The sequence below is a fragment of the Triticum urartu genome, chromosome 6A (assembly GCF_056163025.1).
Source record: "Triticum urartu cultivar PI428250 chromosome 6A, HENAU_Tu73, whole genome shotgun sequence".
In the NCBI taxonomy this organism is placed as follows: domain Eukaryota; kingdom Viridiplantae; phylum Streptophyta; class Magnoliopsida; order Poales; family Poaceae; genus Triticum; species Triticum urartu.
In genome coordinates, this window is record NC_141878.1 from 156015696 (window position 1) to 156023939 (window position 8244).

Sequence of the window (8244 nt, forward strand, 5' to 3'; positions counted from 1 at the left end):
TCTCGCAATAGGGTCATCGTAGAAAGAGCGCGCTCCAGGACGTCAGGGGAAGCAGAAGGGTCTGATGTCAGCAGTGCGGCAGGAGGAGAAGGATCCAGCATCGCCACCATGGCCTGGGAGGCTGGGGGCTCCTGAGCCTAGGGGAACCCAGCAACCGAGCCAGGCGTTGGCACCTCCGGAGCCAGTGGGACAGCAGGGGCCACCTCCTCTTGAGGACGATCCCCCAAGCCTCTTGAGGACGATCATGCCGGAGAAACGCGAGCGGTGTCACTGCCTTTCTCCACGAAGAGGGGCGCAGCCGCCGCTGGCGATGGGGTCCCGAGCAATACCACCACTTCCTCCTTCCTCCTCTTCCCCGCGGGTGTAGGCCTGCTGCTGCAGCAGAGAAGCATTAAGAGTCAACAGGAGAAGCAGAAACAAGACAGGACAAGAGTACTTACTAGTCCACCACAGTGTAATCTATCTGCTTCCTGAGCTTGAAGCCTGAAAGCTTCGCGGCCTGAGGCGTGGCGCGCGAGCACCAGGAACGGAAGAAGAAGCAGCAGGTGTGTTGGAGGCTGCTCCGGGCAACATCAGAGCACGGGCGTCACCTCGGGAAATTAGCGTCGACCTCCCTCTCGTCGGAATCACAGCCAGGGACCTCCTTCGGGGACTGGCCTCGGACCTCGAGGAGCCACTGGCCGCATGCAGCTGCCTACTTTCCAGAAGGGCATCGGCCTCGTCATCGTCATCAGGCAGGGTGCAGAGGATGTCGGCCTTGCGCAAAGGGGAGGTCTCCCCCGCCCCTTCACAGGTCGCCTCCGTGTCGCACTCCTCCTCTTCTTCCTCCTCTTCCTCCGCCTAAGACTCGTCGAAAGACAAGTCCACCTGAGCCGCCGTTGCAGGGACGTTTGAGGGCACAGGCGGCACGAGCCCACGCTCGTCGAAGACAGGCAGAGCGGCGACAACCTTCGCCCCATCAGGGCGGCGGTACAAGGGAACAAAGGAGTCCGGCGGGTACCCTTGGTCGTCCCCAACCAAGGAGTGGAGAGCCGAGCGTAGCTCCTCGTCAGAAAGGGCTTCCTGGCGCAGGCGGAGGTCGTCCCCTTCGTCTCCAAGCTTCCAAAAGGGGTGTGGGCACGACTGGAGGGGAGCCACGCGCTACTTCACGAATTCTTTGACGATCATGGGCCCCGTCAACTTCGCTGCCCTTGAATCACCAGGCCTCAGGTCGACGGTCATCCTCTCCAACACCTGCGCCGCCCGGGCGTCGGTGAGCTTCGCGTGAAGCCACCCCTCGTGGGACACAGGAATCTCCGTCGGCAGCACCAGCCGGGGGTGGACACGCTTGGCGTCCATCATGCCCCACTTGCCCCTGAAGCCCTCGGCCTTCTTCCCAGCCTTCGAGATGGCGTTGGTCTTGTTGGCTGCGACGAAGCCAACACACCTAGAGCAGGGGCCCTCTTTGATCTGGAGGAAGAAGAAGTGGCCCAGCAGCGCCACAGACGGCATCACCCCGACATACGCCTCGCAGTAGAAGGCGAAGATCGACAGAAGGAGTATGGAGTTGGGATGAAGATGGAGAGCGTGGATCTTATAATGGCTAAGGACGGAGTAGAAGAAGTCGGAGAAAGAGGGAACCAGCCCGGCGACGATGTTGTTCATGAAGAAGGGGTAGAATGTGCTGCCTGAGGCCTCTGGCTCGTCGGAGCCAGCCCGGAGCATAGTCTTCCTCTTCTTATCACCCTCTGCTTTCATCAGAAGCACGGTGGCAAGATTCTTCTCTGAAACGCTTGGCGCATCAAGCGCCGGCTCGTACCAAGACGACGAGGAAGTGGCCCGAGATTTCTTGGGCGCCATCTACGGCAAGCTCGAAGGAGGATCTGGGCAGATCCGGAGTCTCTGGGAGCGAAGGGAAAGAAAGGGGATCTGGAGCAATACGAAGGAAAGCAATGAAGGCAAACACAACCCACGCCAGCCTTTTGTCAGGCGGGCAGTTGCCGAGGCAGCATGGGATAGCGGAGACGCCCACGTTCCATCAATCGCCACACGTCGACCGAAGTTGCAGGCTGTTGGGGCCCGCGGCACTCCGCACTTGCCCCTTGGCTTCGCCTCGATGTCAAGTCTGAGCGCGCCTTGGGCCCAGGGACTACTGTCGGCGTCCTGGGAACGGGGGTCCCCAGACTTGCCTGCCTGCGGCCCATGACGTGGCTCCATCAATGGCCCCGTACGGCCCATCTTCACCAGCAAACACTCAAGACCTTCACGAGGGGCCGAGCCTCGCGAGGCGGACGACGCGAGACATCCTCGGGGACGGCCTCACCAGGCTGGCTCGCGAGGGGAGGAGAGATCAAGGCAAGGGACACCTCGCGAGGTTCCTGTGACGCAAGCCATGACGACCAAGGCCAGGCGGGCGCCAGCGCGCGCAGTGTCCTCGTTTCCTCTTTGGTGCTAAAGAGCCAAGCACAGGCGAGGAGTCCCGAGGCAGCAGACAAAGGTTTCCATATCGGTGCAACGAGACCAGGACTAGCAGGACGGCAGGACGGAGGCACTGTGGAGCCCAGGACGGCGTCACCACTAGAGCCTTTGGGAGGCGAAGACCATCTTTTGTCAGGATAGCTTGTACTAGCTACCCCCCTTGAAATTGGCCGTTGTGGGATCCCTTCCCGCCTAATATTTGGGAAGAGGACCCGAGCCTCTATATATAAGGCTAGCCTCCACCAGGAGGAGGGGGATCTCATCTTGGACGGGATCCATTCCACCAAGACCACCACACAAACTCACCAAGCACAAGAGCACCTCTCCTCAGGAGGCTGTTCTTCCCTTGTAACTATTCATCCTCAGCCCAAGAGGCAATCCACCGCACCACACTGGAGTAGGGTATTACACCACATCGGTGGCCCGAACCAGTATAAATCTTGTGTCCCTTTGTTCTGCGAGTTCGACGTGTTGAGCCTTGAGATCACGGTGAGGGCGTGAGCTAGAGGGAGGAGAGATCTTCGTGCGCACCCCAGTGTTCAAACCTCAAGGGTTTTGCCAGAACCCGAAATCCGACAATCATCACCGTCACCACGCCATCGTGCTGACGGAACTCTCCCTCGGCCTCAACTGGATCAAGAGTTTGAGGGACATCACCGAGCAGAATGTTTGGAGATCGCGGAGGTGCCGTGCGTTCAGTACTTGGATCGGTTGGATCACGAAGACGTTCGACTACATCAACTGCGTTACTAAACGCTTCCGCTTTCGGTCTACGAGGGTACATAGACACACTCTCCCCGCTCGTTGCTATGCTTCTCCTATATAGATCTTGAGTGATCGTAGGCAAATATTTTGAAATACTACATTCCCCGACATGAAGAGGGCGGGCATGAGAGGTAGGCCTCGCCACCGGCGTGGTAGAAGGAGGATGACCGCCGGTAAGCGACAACGACTCCTTCTTATCCTCCTCAAGGCAGTTCTGATGTGGGTGCTCCTAACCCACGGCCTTCTCAAGCTAGATGATGGTGGATTTTGCAACATCAGCAATAACAACTTGTCCAACTTCGACAATAAAAACCCCAACCCCAACATTGGCAACAACCCTAGATCCGGTTGAAACAATAGGAGGGAGATCTGTGGCACGCAAGGGTGAGGCACGCGGGTCGTGGCCCTTGATCCGCGCCAAGATTCAAAAATTAGTTTATGTATATATTTCATCTATTTCTCATTGTATAGCGATCCGTAAGAGCATCTCCAGCCGCGCCCCCAACAAGGCCCCCGGGCGACTTTTTGGCCGCCGACGCCAAAAAATTGGCCCAGTCGCGCCCCCAAGAGCCTAATTTTCGCTGGCTCGGGCCGAAGCTGGTGCCGGCGGACCCAACCCGACCCCGGCGTGCTGGGGGGCGCTCGGGGCGCCGGGCGAATCGTTTTTGGCGCGAAAGAGCCGCGGGCCATCCTTGCCAGCGACTCGTCTCGCTTCTCGCCGCTTCGTCGTCCTCATCGCCTCGTTTCCCATGACGAATCAATGCCAAAGCTGCCGCGCGCTCCCGCGCCGGCCAGCCTCCGCCATTGATGCCTCACGGGCGGCGCAGTGAAGGAATGACGACGCGTGTCCCCGCGCATGCCACGCGTAAACGCGGCGGCCACACGTGCGTGCGGCGCCTCCGCCTATATAAGCCGACCCCCGGCGCGCCGGTGGCACGCACAAAGTCTCCACCGCCGACGCGCCCTCTCTCCCCCTTCCTCCCTCTCCCCTCGCCGTCCCCAGTTCAAAGAAATGGCCGAACGCTTCCCAGACGACGGCGCGGCGGCGAACGACTTCGGCCACCGCCACTTTCACGAGGACGAAGCTCGGCTCCTCTTCGAGGCCGAATACCCGGTCCCGCCGGACATGCGGGTGCCCGGGGCATGGAGAATCAGCGCCGGCGGGGTCCCGGTGCCACCACCGCCCACCGGGGCGGCACGGCGTGCGGAGATCGCGCGTATCCGCGCCTCCCTGCCGTGGGCGGCGAGGGAGGGGCCGCGCTACGTCCCCGACAGCCCGCTCTGGGAGCCGTACTTCCGCCGCCGTCACGCCGAGCAGATGGTCCGGCAGCGCCGGGCCCTAGAGGAGATAGCCGCCCGCAAACGTGGACGCGAGGACGAGCACGGCGTCGTGATCCTCGATAGCGACGACGACGAGGACGCCGCCGGACCGTCCAACTCGCCGCGCTAACCGGGGGAGGGCTGCAGCAGGGACGGCGGCCGCGGCGGAGGCGACGACGACGACTATACACGGTTCTACAGCCTCCTCGGCATGTAGAACTGTAAGGGCGGCGGACGGAGAGGGAGACGGCAAGGAGCAGACTAGTAGCAGTTTTTTTAAAATATATTTTAAATATGAACGAACTCGTCGAAGTTTGGTTTAATTTGCGTCGTGTTTGTGACAATTTAAGTTTTCAAAAAAGTGTGGGCGCAGCGACCGGGGCATCTCGCCCCCAGCACATGGTTTAGCGCAGGTGCACCCCCAAAGGGCGATTTTTAGCGCTTCCTGCGAGCCAACGGCCGGAGATGCTCTGAGTATCTATTTGAACGAGAGATATCTGACTTGTACCATTTGTATTCAATCTACTCCATAGTTGGTCCCGTATTTCCAACGTGAGTCGCCCGTTGTCATGAGTTTCATGCTCTTCTAGTCTCTCAGATCACATCACATAGTACTGTACCTATCTACAAACTGAACTGAGGCGGTATCATTCAGCAACGATCTAGCTTTGCTGCGTTCCTGATGTGGTTTGATGATTTTTAACGTCGCCGGCCGGAGTTGAACCCACGCCTCGCATCACGCCAGCGTCAGGTTCTGCAGCGTCCGCGGCATCGGCGGCATGTCGACGCGCACGACGCCCTCCAGCGCCTGCACGGCCTGCGCCATGGTCGGCCGGTGCGCCTCCTGGTCCTGGATGCACCAGCACGCCACCCTGCACGCCCGCTCCAGCTCCTCCCCCCTCACGTCGCCGCGCAGCCGCGGGTCCGCCACGGCGCCCGCCTCCCCCGCCGCCACCTTCCCCGCGGCCCACACCGGGAAGAACGTCGACACAGGCCGCCCTGCCTCCGCCTCCGCCTCCGAGGCGTCGCTGCCATCATCGCCGCCGCGGCCGTCGCCGGAGCTGTCGGTGTTGCGTCGGCCCGAGATGAGCTCGAAGAGCACCATCCCGAAGCTGTATACGTCCGCCTTGGCGCTGATGGGCAGCCCAGAGATCCACTCCGGCGCCAGGTACCCGATGGTGCCCCGCATCGTCGTCAGGGCGCGGCTGAAGTCCCTCCCCACCAGCTTCGCCATCCCGAAGTCGGCGAGCTTCACGCACAGGTCCTTGTCCAGTAGTATGTTCTCCGGCTTCACGTCGCAGTGTATGATGCACTCGCGGCAGCCGTCGTGCAGGTACGCCAGCCCCCTGGCGACGCCGAGCATGATGCCGTAGCGGTCGCGCCAGCTCGGGCACGAGCCGCCGCCGCCGCCCTTGAAAAGGTAGCCCTCGAGGGAGCCGTTGGGCATGTACTCGTAGACGAGCAGCTTCTCGTCGGCCGACGAGCAGAAGCCCAGGAGCCGGACGAGGTTGACGTGCTGGATGCGCCCGAGCGTGTTCACCTCCGTCCGGAACTGCTTGTCGCCCTGCCGGAGACCCTCCAGCTTCTTGACCGCCACCTCGGTGATGGTGTCCCCGCTCTTCAGGACGCCGCGGTACACGGAGCCGAAGCCTCCGCCGCCCAGCCGGTCGGAGAAGTTCTTGGTGGCGGCGCGGAGGTCGCCGTAGCTGTACACGGCCAAGGAGGAGCCCGCCTCGTTCGCCATGCTGTCCAGCCGACGCCGCCGCCTCCTCCTGGAATGGAGGAACCAGGCCAGCAGCGCCGATGCGATCAATGCCGCTGCCACACACGCCAACACGATTCCGACGACAAGCTGCAGTGGTAGGCCCCCTTCGTTCTTGTTTGCTCTGCTCAAATCTCGCAGCCCTGATTCTGAAAGCCGGAGATGCAGGTCCGGCGACCCCGAGGCCCCAGAGTCGTCGGTGTAAAGCTGCTGAAGGTTGCGGAACTCGCCGTGCCAGACGGCGCACCGGCCGCCGCCGGAGAAGGTGTAGGCCTGGCAAGAGCAGTTGTCGAGGCAAGCCGACTCGCACTCTGTTTTGCTCAGGGCGCGGCCCACGGCGAGCGAGTCGTCGGGGAGCTTAACGTTGGGCAGCGCCAGGAACACGTCCGTGGACGTGGACGTGGACGACGACCCGTTGCCATCGCGCGCGCACGCGAGCGACGAGTTCCGGCGGCACCCGCCGGTCCAGTCGCTGAGCGCCCAGTCCCGCTCCGACGCCGGCACGAACCCTGGCGGGCACCGGCAGGACGGCTGGCTCCTCTGGTCGCAGACGCCGAAGGCGCCGCAGACGGCGTAGGCATCGCACTGCACGGTGGGCGCGGCCCAGAAGAACTGCCAGCGCTGGCTGGCGGGCACCCAGATGTACTGCTTGGCCTGCCCCGTCCCCTCGAACACCTGGCGCGTGATGGTCGCGTTGTCGTAGAGCGCCCAGCTGAGCCGCCGGTACGCCGGCGTCTCGACGTAGGTCTGGTTGAAGAGCACGTTGTTGACCGCCTCCGGCACGAGCACGAAGACGCGGCCCGTCCAGACGCCGCTCCGCCAGTAGACACGCGTCCGGTTCCAGAGGTAGAAGAACTCGCTGGTGCCGTTGCGGTCGACGGTGTTGCTGAACATGCCCGGCGCGGGGTCCTCGGCGTTCCGCCACGCCGTGAGCCCCTGGTACTCGCCGGTGAGCTTGTTCTCCCCGAGCCACGCCCCCGGCACCAGCGTGTCCGTCGGGTGGTCGAAGCTCTGCCAGAGCACGTCGGAGGAGTTGCCGCCGCCGAGGAGGACCAGGTTGCCGTCGTCGCGGATCACTGCAGTGTTGTTGTTGTTCGACTCCTCCGCCGACAGGTTTGATCTCGACGACGACCACACGACGCCCTCGCTGGCGCCGACGAGCTCGAGGCCGCCGTCGTCGGGGGACACCCGGAGCTCGGCGGAGGCGGCGCTGGACAGGGGGCTCGCGCGGTTGGCGACCCAGATGACGGTCTGGACGGGGATGTTCTTGTACCATACGCCGAGGTAGAACCGGCCGGAGCTGCCGGGGCTGAAGAGCCCGGCCGCGAACTTGCCCTGCGCCGAGACCACCGTGTCGTCGCCCCGCAGCGGCCGCCGCGCCGAGACGGCGTCCGTCTCCGCCGCCGCCGCCGCCGCCGCTACCGGGCAGGAATGAGCGAACCAGAGCGCAACGAGAGCGAAAGCGGCGACCGTCGGCGACATGTTTTCTCTCAGGTGAATTGAATTCTCGATCGATCAGGAGGAGAGGTGGATGGCGACCGCGAGCGAGTGACACGCAGGCAGTTGCTGTCGCGTTTGCACGCAGCTATACGCTGTCGCGTACTGGCCGCCCGATGAGCCGCCCGCCTCGTCGTCTGGATGACTTATAGTCGTCATGGAGTCTGTGTCTATCCGTGAATATATAGCCACTATTTTCCCTGGCGAGCGACCAAAACGGCACATTGTCTTGTCACCTCCCACAAATGTAAAATGTCAATGGGAAGAGGTAAAAAATGCTGCAGGGTTGGTGTTGAGCCGGTCCGTGGCTTTTCTGGAGCTGGTGGGAGCAGGACAGGAGTCTTCCACGGTGACGTACGTGGAGACAGATTTGTCACCTTTGGCTGCACCACGGATGCTCGCCTGGTTGGCTGCACCCCCCTTAATTTCCTGCTTGCTTTCGT

At 62.4% G+C, this 8244-nt stretch overlaps 1 pseudogene; it reads right to left on the bottom strand.

Moving 5' to 3' along the window:
- Nucleotides 1–5021: 5021 nt before the first annotated feature.
- On the bottom strand, nt 5022–8029 carry LOC125517643 (G-type lectin S-receptor-like serine/threonine-protein kinase At2g19130 pseudogene; annotated as a pseudogene).
- Between the last annotated feature and the right edge of the window lie 215 nt (nt 8030–8244).